The sequence below is a fragment of the Papio anubis genome, chromosome 1 (genome assembly GCF_008728515.1).
Source record: "Papio anubis isolate 15944 chromosome 1, Panubis1.0, whole genome shotgun sequence".
Classification (NCBI taxonomy): domain Eukaryota; kingdom Metazoa; phylum Chordata; class Mammalia; order Primates; family Cercopithecidae; genus Papio; species Papio anubis.
Genome location: NC_044976.1, coordinates 178,762,164 through 178,787,794, shown reverse-complemented (window position 1 = coordinate 178,787,794; position 25,631 = coordinate 178,762,164). Strand labels below are relative to the sequence as shown.

Below are 25,631 nucleotides of genomic sequence, written 5' to 3'. Positions count from 1 at the left end.
CACAATCCTCACACACCTCACACAGCTTCACACCCCTTCTCCTGTTTGCACCTGCATGTTCATAATTCTCTTCACACACCTCGCCACAGCTCATGTTCTCCCCTCACACACCACACAGCCCACACCCCTCTTCTTTACACACCTCACAAGCTCTGCCACTTCTGTTTCACACACCCCACACAAGCCTATTTCACCTTCTCTGCCAGAACATTAGCCATAACCTTTCCTTTACATTAATTACATGGATCACACCTCTTTCTCTTCTGAAAGACTCCTTCTGTTTGAGACTCTTTGAAACCTTCACCTGCCTATCCTTTGCCACCTGCTTCTGCTTCACATTGCTTCTTCCTTCACACCTACAGTTTACACTCCTCTTTAATTTTATTAGTCGACTCCTTTTTCCCCGACTTTATATTTTTCCTTTACACTATTAGTGACTTTTAAGAGACCTTGAGATTTGAGAAAGACTTCTTTATTTGTGAAAGAGACTTTTCTTTTTGTTTGTTTGAGACTTTTTATAAGCGAGATTTCGAGACGATGAATTTTTTATTACATTTGAAAGAGATTTTTTCTTAATTTATGAGATTTTTATTTATTGTTTATTTTTCTGAGTTTAAGCGATGACTTTTTTCGAGTTTTGATTTTTGAAAGACGAGAAAGATTTTTCTTTTTCTTTATTTATTAGTGAGATTTTTCTTTTAATTTTATGTTTACTCTTTTCGAGCGAATTTTTTCGAAATATAATTTTATAAGCGATTTTTATTTATGCAGAGAGCGATTTTTCGAGTTTATATTTTGTTTACTCTTTTCTTTCCGGAGACGACATGCTTTACTCTTTCCGGGATGAGACGATGAGCGATTTTCCGAGGCCCATACACCCACACAGCTTCACCTTCCTGCTTCATTAACCACCACCAGCCTACACCACCCACAAGCCCACTCCTTCTCCCGGCCACACACCTTGCCACCAGTTTCACCCTCTCTAACACACTACACAGCTCACACCCCTCTCCTGCTCACACACCACACAGCTCACACGCCTCTCCCCCTCACACACCACACAGCTCACACCCCCTCCTCCTCACACACCACACAGCTCACACCCCTCTCCTGTTGCCCTTGTTTCTCCCTCTCTTCCCCTTTCCCTACTTAGACTCAAGGATAATACACATAAGGCTAGTTTACCTAGATAATTTTGCTTAATAAGGGAATTCACCTAAATTTTAACCCTCTTTGGCATATTTTTGTACTATTTTCATTTTCCTATTCTTTTTACTTTTTAATAACTTTTTTTTTTTTGAGATGGAGTTTTGCTCTTGTTGCCCAGGCTGGAGTGCAATGGCGTGATCCCAACTCACTGCAACCTCCACCTCCTGGGTTCTAGTAATTCTCCTGCCTCAGCCTCCTAAGTAGCTGGGATTACAGGCATGCGGCACCATGCCTGGCTAATTTTTTGTATTTTTAGTAGAGACACGGTTTCTCCATGTTGGTCAGGCTGGTCACAAACTCCCAACCTCAGGTGATCCGCCCCCCTTGGCCTCCCAAAGCGCGGGGATTACAGGCATGAGCACCATGCCTGGCTGCTTTTTAATAACTTTAATCAGTTTTTGCAATTTTCTTCTTTTAAATAAGTCCCATTGTCACAGCATTTTATAAGTGATGAAATTGTTTTGTATTTTTATGAAAGACTATTTTTTTCTTTTCTACTTGTTAAACCCTTTTATTTTGAAATAATTTTAGTTTTGCAGAAGATTTACAAAGGTAGTACAGAGAGTTTCCATATACCCTTCACCCAGCCTCCCCCAACATTAGCATCTGACATAACTATGGTATATTTACATTATTAACAGTGGTACAGTACTATTATTTAAAGTACAGTCTTTTCTCTACTTTAAAACATGTTTTTTTCTAAGGCCCCATTTTGAAAGTAATACTGGGTTTTATAACAGAAAATCAGAATATTTGACATTAATACCCAAGTTATGGGGCAATAGGAATTTGAAGCCCAAAATAATTGATTTTACTTTTATATTATGCTCAAGACTTCCCAATATATAATATATTCATAGTTAACTGCAGATAATGACATTAAGCAACTTAATAAAATACCCTTAAAGTTTTAGAAAGAGATATTGAAATATCCATCTGAATAAACATGACATTCACAATATGTCACAAATTTAAGTATTTATTAGATATAGGAAATTTACTTACAAGGATTTGTTTTTAAATTTTTTGTATTAAGACATAATTTCAGACTTATGAAAAAATTTCAAGAGTAATAAAAAAAATTCCCATTTTTTTTTTACCCAGATTCCCCTAGTGTTAATATTTTACTACTGTTGCTTTATCCTTTCTCTCTCTGGCTCTCACAAACGAGAGGGAGAGAAAACTGTTTTAAGTTGCAGAGGTGATGCCCCTTTACCCATCATAATTCCATGTGTATTCCCTAAAGACAGAGAACATTCTTACATAATTATAGTATAATTGTTAAAATCAAGAAATTAACATTGATGCAGTGTTTTTAATCTACAGCCATTATTCAGATTTTACTATATGTGGTAGACAGACTAATGCCCACTGCAAAGATGTTCACTTCTCAGTTCCTAGAATTTGTGAGTGCATTAGATTACTAATGTAATTAAATTGTAAATCAGCTGACCTTAAAATAGATTATCTTGGACTCTCTGGGTGGGCCCAATGTAATCAAAAGGCTCTTCTAATAAGAAGAGGAATACAGAAGCCGAATGCGGTGGCTCACGCCTGTAATCCCAGCACTTTGAGAAGCTGAGGTGGATGGATCACCTGAGGTCAGAAGTTCGAGACCAGCCTGGCCAACATGGGGAAACCCCGTCTCTACTAAAAATACAAAAATTAGCCAGGCCTAGTGGTGTGTGCCTGTAGTCCCAGCTACTTGGAAGTCTGAGACAGGAGAATTGCTTGAACCTGGGAGGTGGAGGGCAGTGAGATGAGATCAGTCTGGGCGACAGAGCAAGACTCCATCTCAAAAAAAGAAAAAGAAAAAAGAAAGAGGAAGACAGAAAAGGAGATCAGAGGGATACAATGTAAGAAGGACTCTGAACAATTGGTGGTTTGAAGGAGGAGGAAGGGGGCATGAGCCAAGGAATGTGGGGCAGCCTCTAGGAGCTGGGAAGGGAAAGGGAATGGGTCTTCCCCAGAGCCTCCAGAAAGAATGCAGCTCTGCTGACACTGGGATTTTAGTGCAGAGACCCCCATCTGACTTTTAACCCATAGAATCATAAAATAATAAATTTGTGTTTTGTTTTTTTTTTTTTCGAGATGGAGTTTCATTCTTGTTGCCCAGGCTAGAGTGCAATGGTGTGATCTCAGCTCACTGCAATCTCCGCCTGTCAAGTTCAAGCGATTCTCCTGCCTCAGCCTCCCAAGTGGCTGGGATTACAGGTGCACACGACCATGCCTGGCTAGTTTTTGTATTTTTAGTAGAGATGGGGTTTCACCATGTTGGTCAGGCTGATCTCAAACTCCTGACCTCAGGTGATCCACCCACCTCGGCCTCCCAAAGTGGTGGGATTACAGGCATGAGCTACCGCGCCTGGCCCTTTCTGTTCTTTTAAGCCACTAAGTTTTAGGTAATTTGTTATGACTGTCATAGAAAACTAATATACCATTTGCCTTGATAATACATTTTATAGCAAAAGAAGATCCAGGATCATGTGTTGTGTTCAGCTGTCTTGTCTCCTTTGTTTCTTTTAGCTCCTGGTCTTTCTATTTCATGACATTGACATTTTTTTAGAACGAGGGTATTTTGAAGAATGAGCCTCGATTTGCTTTGTCTGATGTTTTCTCTTGATTAGATTCAGATTATAAGCTTTTGGCAGGGAGATCACAGAAGTGATGCTGAATTCTTTTTAATAATATATTGAATCAGGAAGCACATAAGTCATTACTGGCAATGTTAACTTTGAAATTTGATTAGGGTCATGTCTTCCAGGTCTCCATTGCAAAGTTACTCTGTTACCTTTTGTAATAAATACGTATTTTGTGAGAAGATATTCTGAGACTATATAAATATCCTGTTACTCCCCACATTTTTGTCCACCAGTTTTGGTATCCAGTGATGATGGCTACTAAATGAAGATTTAGTAAACCTCCGCCTCCCGGGTTCAAGCACTTCTCTGCTTCAGCCTCCCAAGTAGCAGGGATTACAGCCACCTGCCCCCACACCTGGCTAATATTTGTATTTTCAGTAGAGACGGGGTTTCGCCATCTTGGCCAGTCTGGTCTTGAAGTCCTGACCTCGTGATCCACCCTCCTCAGCCTCCCAAAGTGCTGGGATTATAAGCGTGAGCCACCGCACCCAGCCTATATGACATATATTAATTGGCATTATGCTGGAGGTAGAGCTTTTGCTTCTCCCTTATTTATTTACTTACATATTTATATTATTTTAGATTCATGGAGTCTTATTTTATTTAATGGGGTACAATATATTGTTCTTGATTTTTATTTTGATTCCTAATTGTCCCGTATTTGACCAGTGGGAGCACTTTTTATTTTGTTTTTAATTGACACATAAAAATTGTACATTATTTGTGGGGTACAGAGGGAAGTTTCAATACATGTGTACAATATATGATGATCAAATCATGGTGTTCAGCATATTCATCACCTCAAACATTCATCATTTCTTTGTGATGAGAACATTCAGCCCCCTCTTTTCTAGTTATTTAGATATGTAGAAATATACACTGTAATATCATTTACTAGAGTCACCCTATTGTGCTATAGAACACCAGAACTTATTCTCATCTAACTGTAATTTTGTATTCTTAACCAATCTCTCCCCATCTGCCCTTCTTCTCTCCTCTCCCCAGATTCTGGTAACCACAATTCTACTCTATACTTCTGTGAGATTATCTTTTTTAGATTCCACAAATGAGTGAGATCATGCTGTATTTGTCTTTCTTTACCTGGCATATTTCACTTAACACAGTGTCCTCCAGCTTTATCCATGTTGCCAAAAAAGACAAGATTTCATTATTTTTATGGCTGAGTAGTATTCCATTGTGTATATACTGTATACCACATTTTATTTATCATTTCATTCATTGTTGGATACTTTGGTTAATTCCATATCTTGGGTATTGTGAATAGTGCTGCAATAAACATGGGAGTACAGATTTGTCTTTGACATACTGATTTTATTTCCTTAAAATAGAGCCCCAGGAGTGAGACTGCTGGATTATGTGGTAGTTCTATTTTCAGCTTTTGAGGAACCTCCATGCTGTTTTCCATAATGGCTGTACCAATTTACATTCCTGCCAGCAGCATGTAAGGATTCCTTTTTCTCCACATCCGCACCATCATTTGTTATGTTTTTGCCCTTTTGATAATTGCCATTCTAATTGGGGTGAAGTGATATCTCACTGTGGTTTTGGCTTGCATTTCCTGGATGATTAGTGATTAGTACATGTTTTATGTACTTGTTGGTCATTTGTATGTCTTCTTTTGAGAAATGTCTACTCAAGTCCTTTGCCATTATAAATTGGATTACAGCTGATCCTTGAACAATATGGGTTTGCACTGGAATCACTGGAAAATACTTTGGAGATAAGTGGCAGTTTGAAAAAGCTCACAGATTAACTGCATAGTCTAGAAATAGTTTTAAAATAAGAAAAAGTTAAGTATGTCATGAATGCATAAAATATATGTAGATACTAATCTATTTTATCATTTACTATCATAAGATATACACAAATCTATTATAAAAAGTTAAGGTCAGGTGCAGTGGCTCACACCTGTAATCCCAGCTCTTTGGGAGGCCGAGGAGGGCGAATCACCTGAGGTCAGGAGTTCAAGACCAGCCTGGCCAAAATGGTAAAACCCCGTCTCTACTAAAAATACAAACAAAATTAGCCGGGTGTGGTGGCACATGCCTGTAATCCCAGCTGCTCAGGAGGCTGAGGCAGGAGAATCGCTTAAACCCAGGAGGTGGGGGTTGCAGTGAGCCGAGATCGTACCACTGCACTCCAGCCTGGACAACAAGAGTAAAAACTCCATCTCAAAGAAAAAAAAAAAAGAAAGTTGGCTGGGCATGGTGGCTCATGCCTGTAATCCCAGCACTTTGGGAGTCCAAGGCAGGTGGATCACGAGGTCAGGAGTTCAAGACCAGCCTGGCCAAGATGGTGAAACCCCATTTCTACTAAAAATAGAAAAATTAACTGGGTGCAGTGGCAGGCACTTGTAATCCCAGCTACTCGGGAGGCTGAGGGAGGAGAACTGCTTGAACCCGGAGGTAGGAGGTTGTGGTGAGCAGAGATTGCACCACTGCACTCTAGCCTGGGCGACAGTGAGACTATGTCTCAAAAACAAAAACAAGTTAAAATTTTATTACAATTTACACACACAAACACAGGCTGTATGTGGTGCCATTTATAGTCAAGAGAAACATAAAAAACAAAGATGCAGCATTAAATCATAACTGCGTAACATTTACTGCGGTACATACTGTACTACTGTAATGATTTTATTGCCACCTCCTGTTGCTCTTGCTGTGAGCACAAGTGTTGTGAGTGTCTGCTTAAAACACCCTATGACATTAATCATCTCCACACGAACCGTTCATCTCTTCAGTAAATTGTGTATCACAGAAAAAAGTGATCTCTTGCAATTCCCACATCTTTGTCATCATGTTTAGTGTAATACCATAAACCTTGAATAATGGCATCAGACCCATATGAACTGCCACTAGTGATACTGGAAGTGCTCCCAAGAAGCAAAGAAAAGTCATAATGTTACAGGAGAAAGTTGAATTGCTTGACATGTACTGTAGATCGAGGTCTGCAGCTGTAGCTGCTACCATTTCAGATGATTCATCTTATAAACAGATTATGTAAATTTATGGTATTGATAAATACAGTACAGTATTATAAATGTGCTTTTTCTTCCTTAGGATTTTCTTAATAATGTTTTATTTTCTCTAGCATACTCTTGTAATCATAGAGGATATGTAATATACAAAATGTGTTAATTCACTGTTTATGTTATCATTCAGGATTTCAGTCAATAGTAGGCTATTAGTAGCTAAGTTTAGAGGGAGTCAAAAGTTCAATGCAAATTTTTGACTGCATGGGGGTCGGCGCCCCTAACTCCTGCATTGTTTAAGGGTCAGCCGTATTTGCTTTTTTGGTATTGTGTTGTTTGAGTTCCTTGTAATTTCTGGATCTTAACCCCTTGTCAGATGCATATTTTTCAAAGTTTTCCTCCCATTCTGTAGGTTGTCTCTTCACTCTGCTAATTATTTCCTTTTGCTGGGACTGTCTTTAGATGGGCTCCTTGATCCTCTGATACATCCCAGTCGTTCTTGAGTGTTGTTTTACTTTTGGCACATCAAGACATTTCAGGCTAATCTTCTACCTTCCCTGCCCTAGTCCTGGAATCAGTTATTTCTACAAGAAGCAAAAATAGGTTTCTTTGATTCTCAAAATGCCACTGACCAAGAGCAACAAAAAATAACAAAAAATAGGTTTCTCAAATGGATGTAAAACTCTCAAAAATGGTGCTGAAATGTTAAGCAAACAGCTCATTAGACTAATTAGCTTTAGGGGACATGGACTTTTCCCCTCCCTATAGATGATTGCTTTTAAAAAATGCATTATCAACAAATACTTTTGGAACACCCATGGCTCTTGTAGCTTACCCTACTGGTACCTATGGGTTTTATACTGTGACAAAGGCAACTTTTTTCTGTTTCATGAAACTTAAGAAGAGAAGGCAGCAAAAAATAAAACATAAAAAACAGTAGAGTAGTCAGCCCGTTATCCACAGGGGATATGTTCCAAGACCCACAGTGGATGCCTGAAACCACAGATAGTACCAAACCCTATTATATATTATATGTGCAGTCTGCTGAGATGGCTACTTCGTGCAAAGGGGCAGGGTAGCATATACGCTGTGGGTATACTAGACGAGGGGATGATGCATGTACTGGGTGGAATGAAGCAGGATGGCACAAGATTTTATCACACTACTCAGAACAGCACACAACTTAAAATGAATTATTTACTTCTGGAATTTTCCATGTGATATTTTTGGAGCATGATTGTCTGCAGGTTAACTGAAACCACAGAAAGCAAACCCATGGATAAGTGGAGATTACTGTACACACAAAAATAGAGGAGATGTATTTTCATAAACTAGAAATACATAAGCATGTTAATTTAAAAATGCACAGGGAAAATATCTATATTTATGTCTATCTAATCAATGTATATATAATGAAGGCTCAGGACTGTTCATTATGAGAAGTCTTTGAAGGACAAATTGTATTTGTATGAAAGGGTATATTTTTAGCTGTGTTGGAGAGAATATAATCTAGAAAATGAGCTTGGGGACATGGATCCAGATATGAAAATGCATGGACAGAGATTCAGTGATATGCCACTGAGAAGCTGAGTTTTTCTGGTTTTCCTCTCATCCATTCCTCTCTGTGTATTGATGTCCTGGAGACCCAGCCCTGTGGTCTCTATTCCCAGAGAGAACTCTTACGCTCCCTGTGCTTATTTTCCATGTTCTAGTTTTTGGCTGATCATTGTTGGCCACTCTTGTAACATGATGTTGTCCTCATAAAACCAATGACGGCCGGGCACAGTGGCTCACGCCTGTAATCCCAGCACTTTGGGAGGCCAAGGCAGGTGGATCACCTGAGGTCAGGAGTTTGAGACCATCCTGGCCAACATGGTGAAACCCCATCTCTACTAAAAATACAAAAAATTGGCCAGGCGTGGTGGCGGGCGCCTGTAGTCCCAGCTACTCAGGAGGTTGAGGCAGGAGAATCACTTGAACCTGGGAGGCAGAGGTTGCAGTGAGCAGAGAGCATGCCACTGCACTCCAGCCTGGGCGACAGAGAGAGACTCGGTCTCAAAAAAGAAACAAACCAACAAAAAACCACATACACACAAAAACCAATGACAACATAGCAAGTTTTCAGTTATTTCAAGCTCTCATTGCTTATCTGAGTCTTTAAAGAAATGCCTGGTCAGGCCGGGCGCGGTGGCTCAAGCCTGTAATCCCAGCACTTTGGGAGGCCGAGACGGGCGGATCACGAGGTCAGGAGATCGAGACCATCCTGGCTAACATGGTGAAACCCCGTCTCTACTAAAAAAATACAAAAAACTAGCCGGGCGAGGTGGCGGGCACCTGTAGTCCCAGCTACTCGGGAGGCTGAGGCAGGAGAATGGCGTAAACCCGGGGGGCGGAGCTTGCAGTGAGCTGAGATCTGGCCACTGCGCTCCAGCCTGGGTGACAGAGCGAGACTCCGTCTCAAAAAAAAAAAAATCTTATTACATATTCAAAACGCCTGGTCATTAATCAGGGCCCAAAGTATAAAGATCTTACCATGTTGACATCAAAAGCATATCAATGATAGTCTACTGGTGTCTTATTACATTCTAAGGAAGGTCTGTCAAAAACTACTGAGGGCTTTATTATGCTCTTGCACTGAGCTTTATGTGGGTTGAATATGTAATAAGACCAAGTTTGTATCTGCACAGGATTGTGGACTGCAAAACATCTTCAAGAGTGGTGGTTCTCAAAGTGAGGCTCTGGGCCCAGCAACATCTGTCTTGCCCGGGAACCTCTTAGAAATACATTGTCAAACCCCACCCTAGACCGACTGAATCAGACAGTAGGGGTGGAGGGATGGAGAACAGTGTGGGTTTAATAAGCCCCTCACCCAAGTGATTCATCACACCTAATATATCTAGTAACTAGTGTACTGGTTCTTAACAATTTTCCCCCTGGTGTTAGCTTTTACCATTTGTATATCCTATGTGTCTGCATGTTGGACTCAACCAGACATTATCTTTACTTTCAGCTGCCCTTGCTAGGGAACAGGTTGCAACCTCTTTGAATTAGGAAGAGAGAAGTTCAGAATATGTCTGTGCTCATCACAGAGTTAGAAACAATGAATGTTAACTCTTCTCTGAGTTTCTTAAGATACTGAGATACTCTAAGTATTATATACACATTGACTTGGTTAATTAATCAAGATGTTCCATCTATGGAGGACAAAAGCCTTCTGAAAAACTAGGTGGAGACTGATACAGCTGATACTGATTTTTAAAAACTTAACATAAGTATTTTAGTTCCCATTGGTTTCTCTACTTTTCACAAGATCTTCTAAATGGCAATTTTTTTTTTTTTTTTGAGATGGAGTCTCCCTCTGTCACCCAGGTTGGAGTGCAGTGGTGTGATCTTGGCTCACTGCAGCCTCTGCCTCCTGAGTTCCAGTGATTCTCCTGCTTCAGTCTCCTGGGCAGCTGGGATTACAGGCCTAAATGGCAATTTCTCTTCATAGATGTGAACAGGCTGAGAGATGATGGAATGGACTGGGCTTCCTGGGGCTCATCATTACTCTCTATTGCTAGGACTTGGCACGTTTGTTCTGCATGGTTCCATGAGCATAAAATAAAAGCAAGCCAAGTCTTTTAATGTGGGAGATGCATTTGAAATCAGGACAACGAGTAAATATACCTAAAGACATCAAAACAAGTTCAATTAAACCTTAGGCCCTACTGAGTGGCGGCCACAGTTCATGGACAATTTAGCTGTGTGACCTCAGGTTAAATCTCTCAACCTTGCCTGTGTTTCCTGTAAATGGGAACAACACTACTTTATAAGTACTTCACACAAATGGGTAAGTATATGAAACAATATACAAAATTTAGTATCGTCATGGCAAACTAAGTTTTTGTGGGGCCTGAAGCTTATACAATTTGGGAGTCCTATTTAAAAAAAAAAAAAAAGAATATAGGATTTCAAAAGCAAGCACAGGGCTGGGAGGGGTCCCTGAGCCCTGCTCTCCTCGCACAGGAAATCCACCTTTGTGCAGTTACTCTGTTTATTTTAAGCCTGGGGGGAGCAGAGCAATTGCTTCCTTCATGTGGAGGTGTCCACCGGTGGCTCTGTCATCGGGCGTGTGCATGACTGTACTTCCCTCTGCCGCAGACACCTCAGCCGCCGTCTAGCCAGGCGAACCTGTTTGGTGTGCTCACTGCGTGATGAAGGCGGGTGTGGCTCCCCGGGGGAGTGTCCCGCCTCCAGAACACAGCCAGAGGCTACAGAATCAGACTTTTGCCAAAGGAAGAAAGAGCGCCCGAGAGGCAAGTGTTCACGGGGCAACTATGAAAGGCTTGACTGGGCGGAGCCTTCACTATCTTTTCAGTTCAGCCATTTAGTCTCAAAAATGGAAGAGGCAAAGCTCAATTCTTAAAGATCACTTCTTAAAAGATAATCCCATCCGCCTCCATCCTCATCAAATTGCATATCAGAAATGGTAGTTTTGGGGTTGCTCTCAGACCCGAGCCTGCTCCAGACTGAACACAAGGACATAGACCCTGACTTTTCAGCCAGGACTTGGTGCTAGGTTTATTTTTATGAAAACAAGACAAAACAGCAACAACAACCAAAACAATGCTATTTCAGTGAGTTGAAAGATCTAAACTCTTTTTTTTTTCTTTTTTGAGACTGAGTCTCACTCTGTCACCCAGGCTGGAGTGCAATGGCACGATCCCAGCAGACTACAACCTCCGTTTCCCAGGTTCAAGTGATTCTCCTGCCTCAGCCTCCCGAGTAGCTGGGACTACAGGCACCCGCCACTATGCCTGGCTAATTTTTGTGTTTTTAGTAGAGACAGGGTTTCACCGTGTTAGCCAGGATGGTCTTGATCTCCTGACCTCGTAATCCGCTCACCTCAGCCCCCTAAAGTGCTGGGATTATAGGCGTGAGCCACCGCACCCAGCCAGGGGAGAAAGTTCTATGAAGAAAAATAAAGTTGGGAAGGGAGAGAGAACATGTTTGGGGGTAGGGTGAGCTTGTAAATTTATACAAGATGATAGAGAAAGCCTCTTTAAGGAAATGGCATTTAATTGAAGACTGGGCCCACGTAGATATCTAGAGAAAGCACATTCCAGGCAGAGGCACCAGCAAGGGCAAAAGTCCTGCAGTGGAAGTGGTCCCGTGGCTGGGGCTGTGTGAGAAGGAGGACAGTGAGACCCATGGGATGGGAGGTGGGGCAGGACACATAGTGTTGGCTCTTGAGGCCATTCCAAAGACTTTGGCTTTTACTCAGAACGAGATAGAATGCCACTGGATGCCTCTGTAACGAGGAATGACATGACCTGAGTCATACTATAATAGGAGTTTTCTGGCAGTTGTGTTAAAGTAGACCAAAGTGGGACAAGGGCAGAAGTAGGGAGAGGAGATGGGATGCAATGACAATAATCTATGCAAAAGACAAGGGGGTCTTGAATCAAGGTGATTATAGTGGAGGTTGATGAGAAGTGATCCAATTCTGATTATGATCTGAAGGTAGAGTAAGACAGCAAGATTTGCTGTGAAAGAAAAGAGTCAAGAATGACTTCAAGATTCTTGGACTGAACAAGGATATGGCTGACTGAGGCAGAAGAGGTCTAGGGAGACAGAACATCAGTCAGCTCTGCATGTATTACATTGGTGATATTAATTACCCATCTACATGGAGATTTCGATTATGCAGTTAGATATATGAGCATAGTGTTCAGGACAGCTGTGTAAGCAGGCTGAAGGCATACATTTGAAAGTCATCAGCATATATGCTTAAAGCTTTGAAACTAGGTGGGAAAATCAAAGGAGTGGGAGTAGACATAAAAGAGATTCAAGGCCTGAGCTTCCGGTGGCTTCTTCTACATTAAGGGGCACTTCTATGTTAAGAGGTCGAGAGAAAAGGATTCAGCAAAGTCGACTGAGAAGGAGGTGCCTCATGGAGAAAAGCCTCATGAGCACAATGTCCTGGAAACCAAGAAAAGAAAGTGTTTTAAGGAGAAAGAAATGATCAGTTATGTTAAACGATGCTGTCAGGGTCAAGAAGATTATGGCTGAGAATTGGCCATTGAGTTTACAACATGGAAGGCCATTGGAATAGTGGAGGCCAAAACCTATTCCATGGAGAAGGTTTCTTGAAACCATGGAGAGGTTTCTTGAAACCTAATTGCAGCAGTTTCAAGAGAGACTCGGAGAACAGAAACTGGGGAGAGTCGTATGGACAACTCTTTTGTATTGCTCTAAAGGGGAGCAGAAAAATAGGGCAGAAGCTAAAGTATAGCATGGGTTCAAGGCAGTTCTTTTGTTTTTTTAAGACAGGAAAAATCAACAGCATGTTTGTAGGCAGGTGGGCAGTATCCTAGAAGAAAGATAAAAACCAACGATGCAGGTAGAGAATCCCTGAATGTGGTCTTTGATGAGGGCAAGGGAGGAGCCCTCCCGTTGGCCTGAGATGGTTATGTGATGGTGGGGAAGGTAGGCAAATTGTGGGATGTGGCTGTAGAAGTGTGTGGTAGAAGTTCTCTTCTGCGTACTTCTTTGGTGTGTCTTAGGAAATAAATCATTAGCAGAGTGACATGGGGGAGGAAGAGTGGAAGGTTTAAAGAAAAAGGGAAAGTATGAAATGGTCTTTGAGGAAAATAGGAGAGCCAATGAACTGGGGAAATGAATCTGATGGCCAGGTAGTATAAAGAACCCCTTGAAGTTAATGAACATGAATTCAAAGTGAGGCAGTAAGTTGTGGGTGTGTGTGAAGGATGGACTCTAATGACTGACCATGGAATTTAAAATGGGTTAGGAGGGCTATGATGGTAAAGGAAGGTGGGAAAAGTGCAAAGGTGGCAGGTTCAATGGATCATAGGCTCCAGAGGGTTGAGGTATTATTAAAGTCTGGGCACTCGAGAGACTGAGCTTCAAGAATCAATGCGGTGATTAGAGATGGGGTGCTTGAAACTGAGGTTGTGGAAGAAGTACAGTTGATTGAAATGGCACCATCTAGATGTGATCACCGTAGTGAGTAGCTGAGGTAGATGTTTTACTAGATAATTTATTTGGTTAAGTCATCACACTTTTCTCTCTTTCAATCCTGTCCCAGTTGAAGCCACTTCAGTACATTGTCCTGAAGTTTTATTTCTCAAATAAAGCCTAAAGAAATCTTTGTTCACTTTGTCAGCCCATAGGCCATGAATGACACATCGTGATTCATGGATGCCCTGGCTCTTTGCATCCTGCACTCAGACACATGACGGACACTTGATGAGACTCCTTAATACAAAAGGGTGGGTTTGAGTCCCACATGAATACTAGGGGACATGCTTGGGGTTGATGAAGTACACTTGAGTAATTTCTGTAAAGCCAATGGTTTAAATAGGGATATCTGATTTACTCTAACCAAATATCAGATTACTGTATTTCCTTTTGTGGTTGCATGTGCATTCTGCAAACTGGCATTCTTTTAGTGTACCTCTGCAAGCAAAGAATTTGGAAACTAAATACCTATAAAACATAAATCAAAGCCCTTAGATTAGCTAGATCCCACCCCCCACTCTCCCCAATGAGCAATTGAGTTAATTAAAAGAAAAATATCTCCAGAATATAAGCTCATATTAATAATTTCATTTAAAAAAATAAACAAAGATTTCCAAAATTTCCAGTGAGCAAAGGGTGAGCAAAACTTTGACTTATACTGTCTGTATTAACTATAGTGCTAAATAAAAATAATGGTTAAGAATGAACAAGATCCAAAATCTTCCAGAAAGATGATAATAATCACGCTTTACATAGTGGGTGACACAGTGAGGACACCTGTTTTGTTAAATGAAGGTGTGAGTGCGCCTAATCTGGAAATGAAGTGTCATACTTTAGAAAAGTACTGTTAGCAGGGGTTTAGTTGGCCAGAAACCACTTGCAACCCCAACATCTTCCCTGAACTTTCTGTGTAATCAGGGCAGTTCTCCATTTGCTGCATTTACAGGAAATGGGGAAATTGAGGAGGCTCTGAAATGGCCATGATAATTCTTTTTAAGAATCTTCACCACAATTACACTGGAGCTGTTTAAGGGGTTTTTTTCCTTCTGCTCATTTTAATGGCCTGAGATAATAGATCAAAATGAAGGCCTGTCCTCAGATGTGGGTGAAAGCACAGAAGAACAGGATAAGACAGGAATCAAGGCCTCTACCACTGGGGAATGCTGGTTGCTATATACCAGGCAATGGGTGGGTTTCCAAGGAGATGTGTCAGAGCCACGGAATGCTGCAACTGAGCTGTGCCTGACCCAAGGTGAGGGCGCGCGCAAGGAACCTGCTGGCACATTAGAGGTCTTTCTGTCTGGAGGCAAACTTTGGAGAAATGCACAACACTAGCCTATGTCTGTAAGTTCATGCTTTGGGAGCAAATTTTGAATTGCTTTCAGAGAAAACAAATATACTGATAGAGTGAAGATAATGGTGGCTAATGTTTGATCTGACCAAACAGATGTAGACACTTTACAGGCTGATCCAACAATAAACTTCTCCCATTTTCCTTCAAATGAACAACCCCAAAGCATATACTTTTTAGTTTTACAAGGAAGGAGTCTCTCCAAGAAAAAGTTCAAGTGGATTTTTGGTTACCCAGCAAATTATTCAGAGTAAGACATGGCTTTTATTCTAATAATAATAATAATAATAATAATAATAATAATAATAATAATAAAAGGGTGTGTGTATGTGTGCGATTTTAAGAGCATGCTGATGCTAGGACAATCTGAACATGTGTGCCTTAGGAGAGGCATGTTTTAGGAGATTGCCTCCTTTTGGAGGAGGGGCAGGATGCCTCCAAAGGGCGCCCAGTGGCCTGGAACACCGAAAGCACATTCTCAGGGCACGCAGAGGTAACCGGTTGAAACTTGCCAAAGGATGCTTTTCCATTTGGCTCACAGCAATTCATTTATATTGGTTTTGACCATGCCACTCATTTTATTTTTAAGTTCTTATTCATTTTCAGGCCTTTCTGTATAGGGTTAGCAAGGAATTACTAATTCCGGATCTGCCCACTGTGACACTCAACTAGAAGATTAAGTCAGGTTTTAGAAACCTTGTTTTTGTCATATTTTCCCCATGCCCAGGCTTATGAACACTCCAAATACTAATACTTAATTACAGAAAATTCCTTCGATTTGGGGGAATTGGCTTTAGACTATTTTTTAGTTGGTGTTGAGTGAAAATAAAATAATTCATTCAAGCAAAGACTCGATAGGAAAAATTACTTGAGGAGAAAAGACACATCTCCCGTACAGAGGAACTGCAAATGATTTATGTAGATATTCTGCACTCAGAGAGGTGCAGGATAACTCCCATTCCGTAAGTGTGGGCAGCACATAGCGACTTCCTCTCAGAACACAGTGTGGAAAAGGGCGGGGAGAGTGATGTTACTGTGGGCAGCACGACAAACTCTACCTCACCCGGCGGCTCCAGAGTAACCCCAACGGTGAGAGTCACGCGGACAGCGTGTACTCTTGACACAATGAAATGAAAATGGCACTTGCCTCTGTGGTCTTCCTCGCCACAGCCAGTAACCCCGTTCTATTATAATCATGAGAAAAACATCAGACAAACCCCAGTTGGAGGATGTTCTACAAAACACCTCCCCATTACTCCTCCAAACTATCAAGGCAGTCAAAAACACGGACAGTCTGAGAAACTGTCACAGCCACGAGGAATCTAAGGTGACAACCAAGTGTGACGTGATATCCTGGATGGAACCCTGGAACAGAAAAAGGACACTGGGTAAAAACTGAAGAAAATATGAAGAGAATATGAACATAATAAAAGTAATGTGCCAATATTGGTTGTTAATGGTAACAAATGTCCCTTCCTGATGTGGGATGCTAGTAATTCCCCTAGTAATAGGGGAAACTGAATGTGCCATGTATGGGAATTCCATTATATTCTCAATCTTCTGTAAATTTATAGCCATGCAAAAAAAAATCTGTTTAAGGAAAAAATTACTTGACTGAAAAATAACACTCCATCCACCCCACCCACCCCACCAACCCTGCCACCCCTGCTTTCACAGAGTCAGATGAATTGTGCAGTTCGGGGTAGTTGGAACCCTGTAAATATGGATTATACAGCAGATGATGTTGTGAAGAGAAGTGTGTTTCAGAGCTCCCAGCTTCCCCATTCTGGATGTGCTTCCCCCTTTCCCCACCCTGCCACCCTAATGATAGGGCTAATACTTACATAGTATATTGAGCTAAGTTTGTAGCCCATGTATTGCCTTTCTCCTTCACAGCAGTCAACACTATGAAATAGGAGGGTTCTATTAGCATTACTGTATCCACAAAGAAAATGAGACCTAGAGAAGTTAAGGACCTTGCCCAAGATCCCTTGCCTGTAAGGATGGAGCTGGGATTCAAATTCAGACAGCCTGGGCCCCAGAGCCAGTGTGCTTTTAACTTTTGTCATTGGTCTACTTCCCTCCCTCATTCACTTCTCTTCCAGGTATTCAGAGGCTCATACTTCCTTTAAGCAGGATTATCCTTAGGATAAGAATAGTCAAGTTTACTACAAACCATGGTGTCAGCTGTACTGTGTAGAAATAATACTCCATCACGAAATAATAGATGTGGAGGTGAGTGCTTGGAGCAGGGGAAAAGCGCCACTCTGTGAATAATGCCTGGTTAAAATTACAGCGTTGGCCCACATCCTATACTCAGATCACTGCAGGACCTGGATGATACTGAATCCCATCCTCTCTTCAATTCTAGCCCTAAAACTAATGTTGTTCCTGTTTGGTGTCTTGGAAACAAACCAGCGTTGGGCATTTTCAAGTGGTTTCGATACTGAGCATTGGTAAACCCACAGGTGTGCCTAAGTGAGGATTTGTGAAGCTGAGCATACTTTCCCAACCCTACATTTCAGAAAAGTTGGCTTCCTTTTATTTACAAAACGAGGTGGAATTGGATGTACTAGTCCAAATGAAGAGAAATAGGTTCTCTTTCATGTTTGAAAGAGATGTACATAAGACTCTAAAAGATGTACATAACAATAAGTTATTCAAAATAGCAACTTCTCAAACCCTGCCCTTTTCCATAAATTTTTTTAAACAGTCAGAAAGTTCACAATTTAATAAAGACTCTCAGAAAGACTAGTCAAAGAATAGGCCCATTCAGTAACTTCATAAATATAGGGGGTTAAAAAATGAAATCTTCCATGATGACTTCCTGCTGGAAAAGTCAAAGCTAGTTCAGACCACTTGGAGGGAAGACTTCACCTCCGGAACACACTGTTTGTTTTTAAAGTTCCCTAGGAGTGTGGGATGGTGACAATCTTTTTTTTTTTTTTTTTTTTTTTTGGTTATCTGTGTTGCTAATGTTTCCAAAATGGACATCCATTGCTCTTGTCATAATAAAAGTAAACGAGAAAAGCTATTATTAAAAGAAAGTTCAGATTGCTATTTGGACAGGAAATCACTTACCTGGAAAATCATTGATGTGAGGCTCGGTGCAGTGGCTCACGCCTGTAATCCCAACACTTTGTGAGGCCAAGGCAGGCGGATCACCCAAGGTCAGGCATTAGAGAGCAGCCTGGCCAACATGGCAAAACCCCGTCTCTGCTAAAAATACAAAAATTAGTGGGACATAGTAGTGCATGCCTGTAATCCCAGCTACTTGGGAGGCTAAGGCTAGATAATTACTTGAACCTGGGAGGTGGAGATCGCAGTGAGGCAAGATCGTGCCATCGCTCTCCAGCCTGGGCTGACAGAGCAGGACTCCATCTCAAAAACAAAACAAAACAAAAGAAAATCATTGATGTGAACGTGGAGAGGAGCCATTCTGCCTGTGACTGACTGACAGGCATTGCAAAGCAGTGCCCTGGTTTTAGGGATAATGTTTCTTCTATGACTGCAGCAGGACTCTGGGGAATTCCATCTAACACTGTTGGTGGGTTGAAGATCTGGCAGATGGTTTGGGTAGTCCGGTTCCATGGAATTAACAAATAACTTCAAGTCAATCCAACAAAACAACATATAGCCAAGGCTGGAACATAGATCAATGTCAGGAACAGATACTCATCACTCTAGCAGAGAGAAATGCAGATCAGTCAATGGACTTACAAAAGTAAAGCCTTTCGTTCTGAAGTTTGTGTGCTCAGTTCTTTTCCAGTTTTGCTTTGGAAAGAACAAAAGAAAAAAATAGCCTTAAGTTGACATGGGAGGAGATCTACACTGAGTCTAAACTTTCCCTCTCTGTGTAGGAGTATCATAGTTTGGGGGATTAAACACAGGTCCAAAGCAGACCCATGTTAAAGTAAACCAGGGCTGGGCAGACTTTTTCTGTAAAGGACCAGATAGCAAATAGTAGAGGCTTTTGGGGCTTCATGGTCTTTGTTGGAGCTGTTGAATTCTGTCGTTGTAGTAAAAGTAGCCATAGACAATATGTAGAGGAAGACTGTTTTAATAAAACTTCCCCCAAACATCTGGCAAGCAGGATTTGGCCTGCATCTATAGTTTTCTGACCTCTGGCCTAAGCCAATCATAAGTGTCCCATCCCTTTTGCCAGTGGTTAGGATACCAAGGCTTAAACCAATCCGCATGAAGCATTTTCCTGGTGATAATTACAGGTTCAGAGATGGCATATGATAGGCTCAATCAGGAAAGATTTTTGTTTGGAGTTTGAGGGAGAAGGGTCGGATCTCTCCTGTTTACAAAAATAAGGAAGCATCCAACCTTGATTGCTACTGGCACCCAGTCTACAACTATGAGGGGAATAAGCCTTCAGATGAAGTGGACGATGGAAGAGAAAGATAGAACTTGTATTCTTGATGATATTATTGAACTACAGGGTAATTTAACTCTATTTGCCACTCATGCTCAGAATTTTCTGTATGTAAGCCTATAAATCTACTTATTATAAATACCACTATTTTTTTTCCCGAGATGGGTCTCTGTTGCCCAGGCTGGTGTGCAGTGGCACAATCTCAGCTCACTGCAAGCTCTGCCTCCCGGGTTCATGTCATTCTCCTGCCTCAGCCTCCCAAGTAGCTGGGACTATAGGCGCCCAAGTAGCTGGGACTACAGGTGCCCGTCACCACACCTGGCTAATTTCTTGTATTTTTAGTAGAGATGGGTTTTCACCATGTTAGCCAGGATGGTCTCGATCTCCTGACCTCGTGATCCACCCGCCTCGGCCTCCCAAAGCGCTGTGATTATAGGCATGAGCCATCTGTGACTTGCAGATAAATGTATCCCAGCTGATGGAAAGTTTAAAAATAAGTTTATGGCTTTCAGAGTTTGTGAACACTGAAGTGAGTTAGTTACACCTGCTGCCATAAAATTTCCTTCCCATCACAAAAAATGAATGTGAAAAATAGGGAATAAAAACAACTCTGATTCTTTTTAACTGCCTAAATTGGTGAATGCGGGTCTCCCAGGGGACAGGGAAGGTATCTTAGTTTGTTTTGTGCAGTTATAACAGAATACCTGAAATGAGGTAATTTATAAACAACAGAAATGTATTTCTCACAGTTCTGGAGGCTGGGAAGTTCAAGGTCAAGGTGCTGGCAGGCTTGGTGCCTGGTAAGGTCTGGGTCACCACTTCCAAGATGGCGTCTTAAATGCTGCATCCCACAGAAGGGAGGAACACCTTTCCTCAAATGGTAGAAGAGCAAAGGAGCCAAGAAAGAGAACGCACTTCTAAAAGCCCTTTTAAAAAGGGAATTAAACTGACCCTATGGATGGTTTAATACCTAATCACCTCTTATTGTTCATACCTCTTAATACCATTACAACGGCAATTAAATTTCAACATGAGCTTTGGAAGGGAGAAACATTTAAAGTGTAGCAGAAGTTTTGATTAAATGACTCTTAATTTATGGTACTGCAGAATGCCTGGGTGGGTGGACACTTTCCCTGAGATGAGACCAATAACTTGAATGCAAAGAGGCATTGAAGATTTGAACTTTCTCTCTGCCTTCCATTAACACCCTCGGTCTATGTGCAAGTCTCTTCCCTTCTTAATCTTCACACTGTAAACCTAAGGAATGATTTATAAACATCAGCATAAGCATTATCTATTTTTTTTTTTTTTTGAGATGGAGTCTTGCTCTGTCATTCAGGCTGGAGTGTAGTGGCACAATCTTGGCTCACTGCAACTTCCACCTTCTGAGTTCGAGAGATTCTCCTGCCTCAGCCTCCCGAGTAGCTGGAACCACAGTCATGTGCACCATGCCAGCTAATTTTTGTATTTTTAGTAGAAACAGGGTTTCACCATGTTGGCCAGGCGGATCTCAAACTCCTGACCTCAGGTGTTCCACCTGCTTAGTCCTCCCAAAGTACTAGAATTACAGGCGTGAACCACCGTGCCCGGCAGCATTATCTCATTTTGACGTTTACAGGTTCTTACAAAGTTTCTATTATAGTTGTATGCCATTCTTTTATATTAATTTTAGTTGTATAAATGTATGGTTTGGCATTCTTTCAATACAATAAAAAAATTGAGTTTTAGAATGGTTTGTCTTCCAGCAGGTCAAATCTGAATATGAATAACATTAATTATCTTCCTAACATTCTTTTTTTCTTCTTCTTCTTTTTCTTTTTTTAACGTGGAGTCTCACTCTTTTGCCTAGGCTGGAGTGAAGTGGTGTGATCTCAGCTCACTGCAACCTCCGCCCCCTGGGTTCAAGCGATTCTCCTGCCTCAGCCTCCCAAGTAGCTGGAATTACAGGCATGTGCCACCACACCGAGCTAATTTTTGTACTTTTAGTAGAGACGGGGTTTCACCATGTTGGTCAGGCTGGTCTCGAACTACTGACCTCAGGTGATCTGCCTCCCAAAGTACTGGGATTACAGGTGTGAGCCACCGCACCTGGCCTTTCCTAACACTCTTAAGGGGTAATTTAATAAGGTATAACTTCTCTCTTCATACTAATGTTTAAACTTAGATATAGAAAGGTGAGTAATTCAACCTTATAAAATAAGTACAAAACATGTATCATTTATTCATTCAAAAAGATATTACTGAGGGCCTAGTAAGAGGCAGGTACTCTTCCATGCCTTGCCATAATGCAAAGTCCCTGCCATCATGAAACTTATATTCTATAGGGGGAGACAAATAATAAATAATGAATCTTATGTTGGGGGGTGATAAGTAATAAGAAAAAACATAAAGCAAAGGAAAGGAATAGAGGCTAACTAAGCAGGAGCGGGAGGTGGCATGTGATTGTAGGCACCCTCAGGTGGGGATGAGCTTGGAGGTGGAGTTTGCTTCCTTGTCTGGAAAACAGCAGAGGGACCAGAGTGGCTGGAATAGATAGGATGAGGGGAGAGAACTGCAGAGGATGAGTTGGAAAGGTGGGGCAGGGCATATCACATATGACCTGAGAGGACACAGAATGACTTTGGATTTTATTCTGAGGAAGATGAGAAAATGGGTACCATTGGAAGAGTCCCCAGCCTACACACTCTCTGACGAGCCCAAATGTCCCCAGCATACCAAAGACAGTAATATTTAAGATCCCTCACTCTTCATCAAGTAGATTTACAGTCTTAACAGTTGAGTAGTCATTTATTAGAAAGATCAAAGTGGGGCTGGGCACAATGGCTCATGCCTGTAATCCCAGCACTTGCGGAGGCCAAGGCATGTGGATTGCTTGAGCACAGGAGTTTGAGACCAGCCTGCGCAACATGGTGAAACCCCATCTCTACAAAAATAAAAAAATTAGCTAGGCTTCATGGCGTGCACCTGTAGTGCCAGTTGCCTGGGATACTGAGGTGGGAGTAAACAGAGATCATGCCACTGCACTCCAGCTTGGCTGATAGAATGAGACCCTGTCTCAAGAAAAGAAAAAAGAAAGAAAGATTGAAGTGGTTAATTCATTGTTCTCTTGCAATGAAACTTACTATATCAGGAAAAGCCTTGAAACTGTACCTCATAATCTTATTTTTTCCTTTGGTTCCAACCTTCTTGTCGAGGATTTATCATCCTTTTCCATAGATTATGTAGGGTGGCACTGTATTACTTACCAAGTGTCTACCACAATGCTGGCTCATAGCAGATAATCCAAGAAATTCACAGAACAAGGAAATAAAGGAATGAGCACAGCAAAATATTTTACTGAGATAAAATATTCTCCACCTGAACCCGGGAGCCAGAGGTTGCAGTGAGCCTAGATCACGCCATTGCACTCCAGCCTGGGCGACAAAAGCAAAACTCCATCTCAAAAACAAACAACAAAAAAAGATTCTCTGTCAAAATTATCTCAATAAAATAAATTTGTCAGACTTTAATATAAAGAATTTAATATAAAGAATTTAGCCTACAGTGACCAAAAAGAGACGGGTTACAACCACTTTTTTCCTCTTTCCTGTATCATATTATTTTCTTTAAAAAGATTATATACTTTTGAAACCTGTGATTGTGATGATTGTTTTTGTAGGTAAATTCCATTTGTAGATTATTATAATACCTAAGTTTTCAAGAATGTACTAGAAAGCACATTTAAACACATTTTTCTGGTGCATATTTTACAAACTTTAACCATTTCATTTTTCACAGGATACCCTTCAAATATAGCGACTTTCCTAGGCAAGGATGAATGCCCTACAATTGTGGAAACAAAAATATGCACAACTTTCCAAATGTCAGTCTCAAGAAGGTAAAACTAAAAGAGCAAAGGACTTACTCCCAAGTTCTAGGCATCTAGTTTATGGGGGTTTATTAATGTAAAAGTGATATTTGATTGAGCGCAGTGGCTCACACCTGTATTCCCAGCACTTTTGGGAGGCTGAGATGGGCAGATCACGTGAGCTCAGAAGTTTGAGACTACCCTGGGCAAAATAGTGAAACCTCATCTCTACAAAAAAATACAAAAATTAGTTGGGTGTGGTGGTGCACACCTGTAGTTCCAGCTGTCTGGGAGGCTGAGGTGGGAGAATCACCTAAAACCAGAAGGCTGAGACTACAGGGAGCTGTGATCACGCCACTGCACTCCAGCCTGGCTGACAGAGAGAGACCCTATTTAAAAAAAAAAAAACAAAAAAACCCTGTAATATATGCTAATGAAAATTCAGGGTCAGAAAATTTTATGTAACACCTAAGATAATTTCACAAGAACTTGGGGGAGAAACTATGGTACTGCTGACAAGAAGAAGCAGCATTTTGTTACAAGCAATCACTGTGAAGGAGGGACTTAGTGTGATATCCATTCATGAAAAGGGTTCCAGAGAAGGCCTTGGACCTGTACTGACCAATACAGTAGTTACTGGCCACAAGTGGCTATTAAAGTTAAAATTTAATTAATTAAAAATTCAGCTCCTGACTCACATTACACATGTGGCTGGCGGCTACCCTATTAGGGAGCAAAAATATAGAACATTTGCATCATTGCAGAAATTTTCACTAGATAGAGCTGCCTGAGATTCTGTCTAACTCCCCTATACAGATTATAGATTCTAACTCCCCTATACAGTTACGCTGATAGAATCTCTCAAAAATTAGGCAAGCAACTTAGTCTGGAAAAGGAAGCATGGTTTTCTGGAGACAGGATCACACTAAAATGGCCCTTCGGGAGCATAAATAAATTTAAAGATAAAATAGAACAATAGTCATTTGTTTAGACATTCAAAAAAGTTACTAAGATTCCACACCACAAATTATTTAAAAATTTAGGTACCCCAGAACTAGAGATAATACTTTGCTATACATACGGAACTGCTTAGAGAGAAAGCGCAGTTTTTTTTTGGATGGAGGAAAATGTGCTGGAAGAAATATCCCCCAAAGATTGGTATAGTAAGCAATGTTTTCTACAATGATTGCAAATTACCTGGAACACGTAATACATGGTTTAATCTTCCAGGTGGTATTTCACTGAAGTTGATGCTGAATATGAAATCAGTGCAGAGAAAAAGAAACCTTTCAGAAAAGCTCGTAAGAACTGGAGTAAGCAGAAAGGCGAAATATGAAATTCAATGAAAAGTGGTATTATTATATTGAAAACAATCCAAATTAGAATTATTAAATGATGGGATCTGAATTATCAGCTTCTTACCAAGAAGTCGTCTAGACTGATCCTTTGGTTTTCATTTGCTGCTGACGACTGAGGAGGAGGGCCATGGCAAGCTCAGCAGACACTTTAGTGCAAATTAGAAAATGTGATGCCTCCAGGCAGAAGGCTAGCAAAAAGGTGCTTCTCTGGGTTCCTCAAAAAACTAAAAACAGAGCTACCATATGACTAGCAATCCCACTGCTAGATATATACCCACTGCTAGATATATACCACTGCTAGATATATACCCCGAAATAAAGAAAATCAGTGTATCAAAGAAATATCTGCACTCCCATGTTTTTTGCAGCACTGTTCACAAGAGCCAAGATTTGGAAGCAACCTAAGTGTTCATCAACAGGTGAATGGATGAAGAAAATATGTGACACATATACACAATGGAGGACTATTCAGCCATAAAAAATGAATGAGATCCTGTCATCTACAACAACATGGATGAAACTGAAGGTCATATGTTAAATGAAGTCAACCAGGCACACAAAGGCAAACTTTGCACATTCTCACTTATTTGTGGGAGCTAAAAATCAAAACAATTAAACTCATGGAGATGGGGAGTGGAAGACTGGTTACCAGAGTCTGGGAAGGGTAGCAGGAGGTGGAGGAAAAGCGGGGATGTTTAATGCGTACAAAAAAAAACTGTGGCCGGGCGTGGTGCCTCACGCCTGTAATCCCAGGACTTTCGGAGGGTGAGGCAGGCAAATCACGAGGTCAAGAGATCGAGACCATCCTGGCCAACATGGTGAAAC

The 25,631-nt window shown here is 41.1% G+C and overlaps 1 long non-coding RNA gene across 1 annotated transcript; it reads left to right on the top strand.

Moving 5' to 3' along the window:
* Nucleotides 1-11,760: 11,760 nt before the first annotated feature.
* LOC103879249 lies at nt 11,761-25,214 on the top strand. Its single transcript, XR_002518417.2, has 4 exons — nt 11,761-15,213; nt 17,326-17,455; nt 23,379-23,478; nt 25,175-25,214. It is a non-coding gene; the product is annotated as an uncharacterized LOC103879249 (long non-coding RNA).
* The last annotated feature ends 417 nt before the right edge of the window (nt 25,215-25,631 follow it).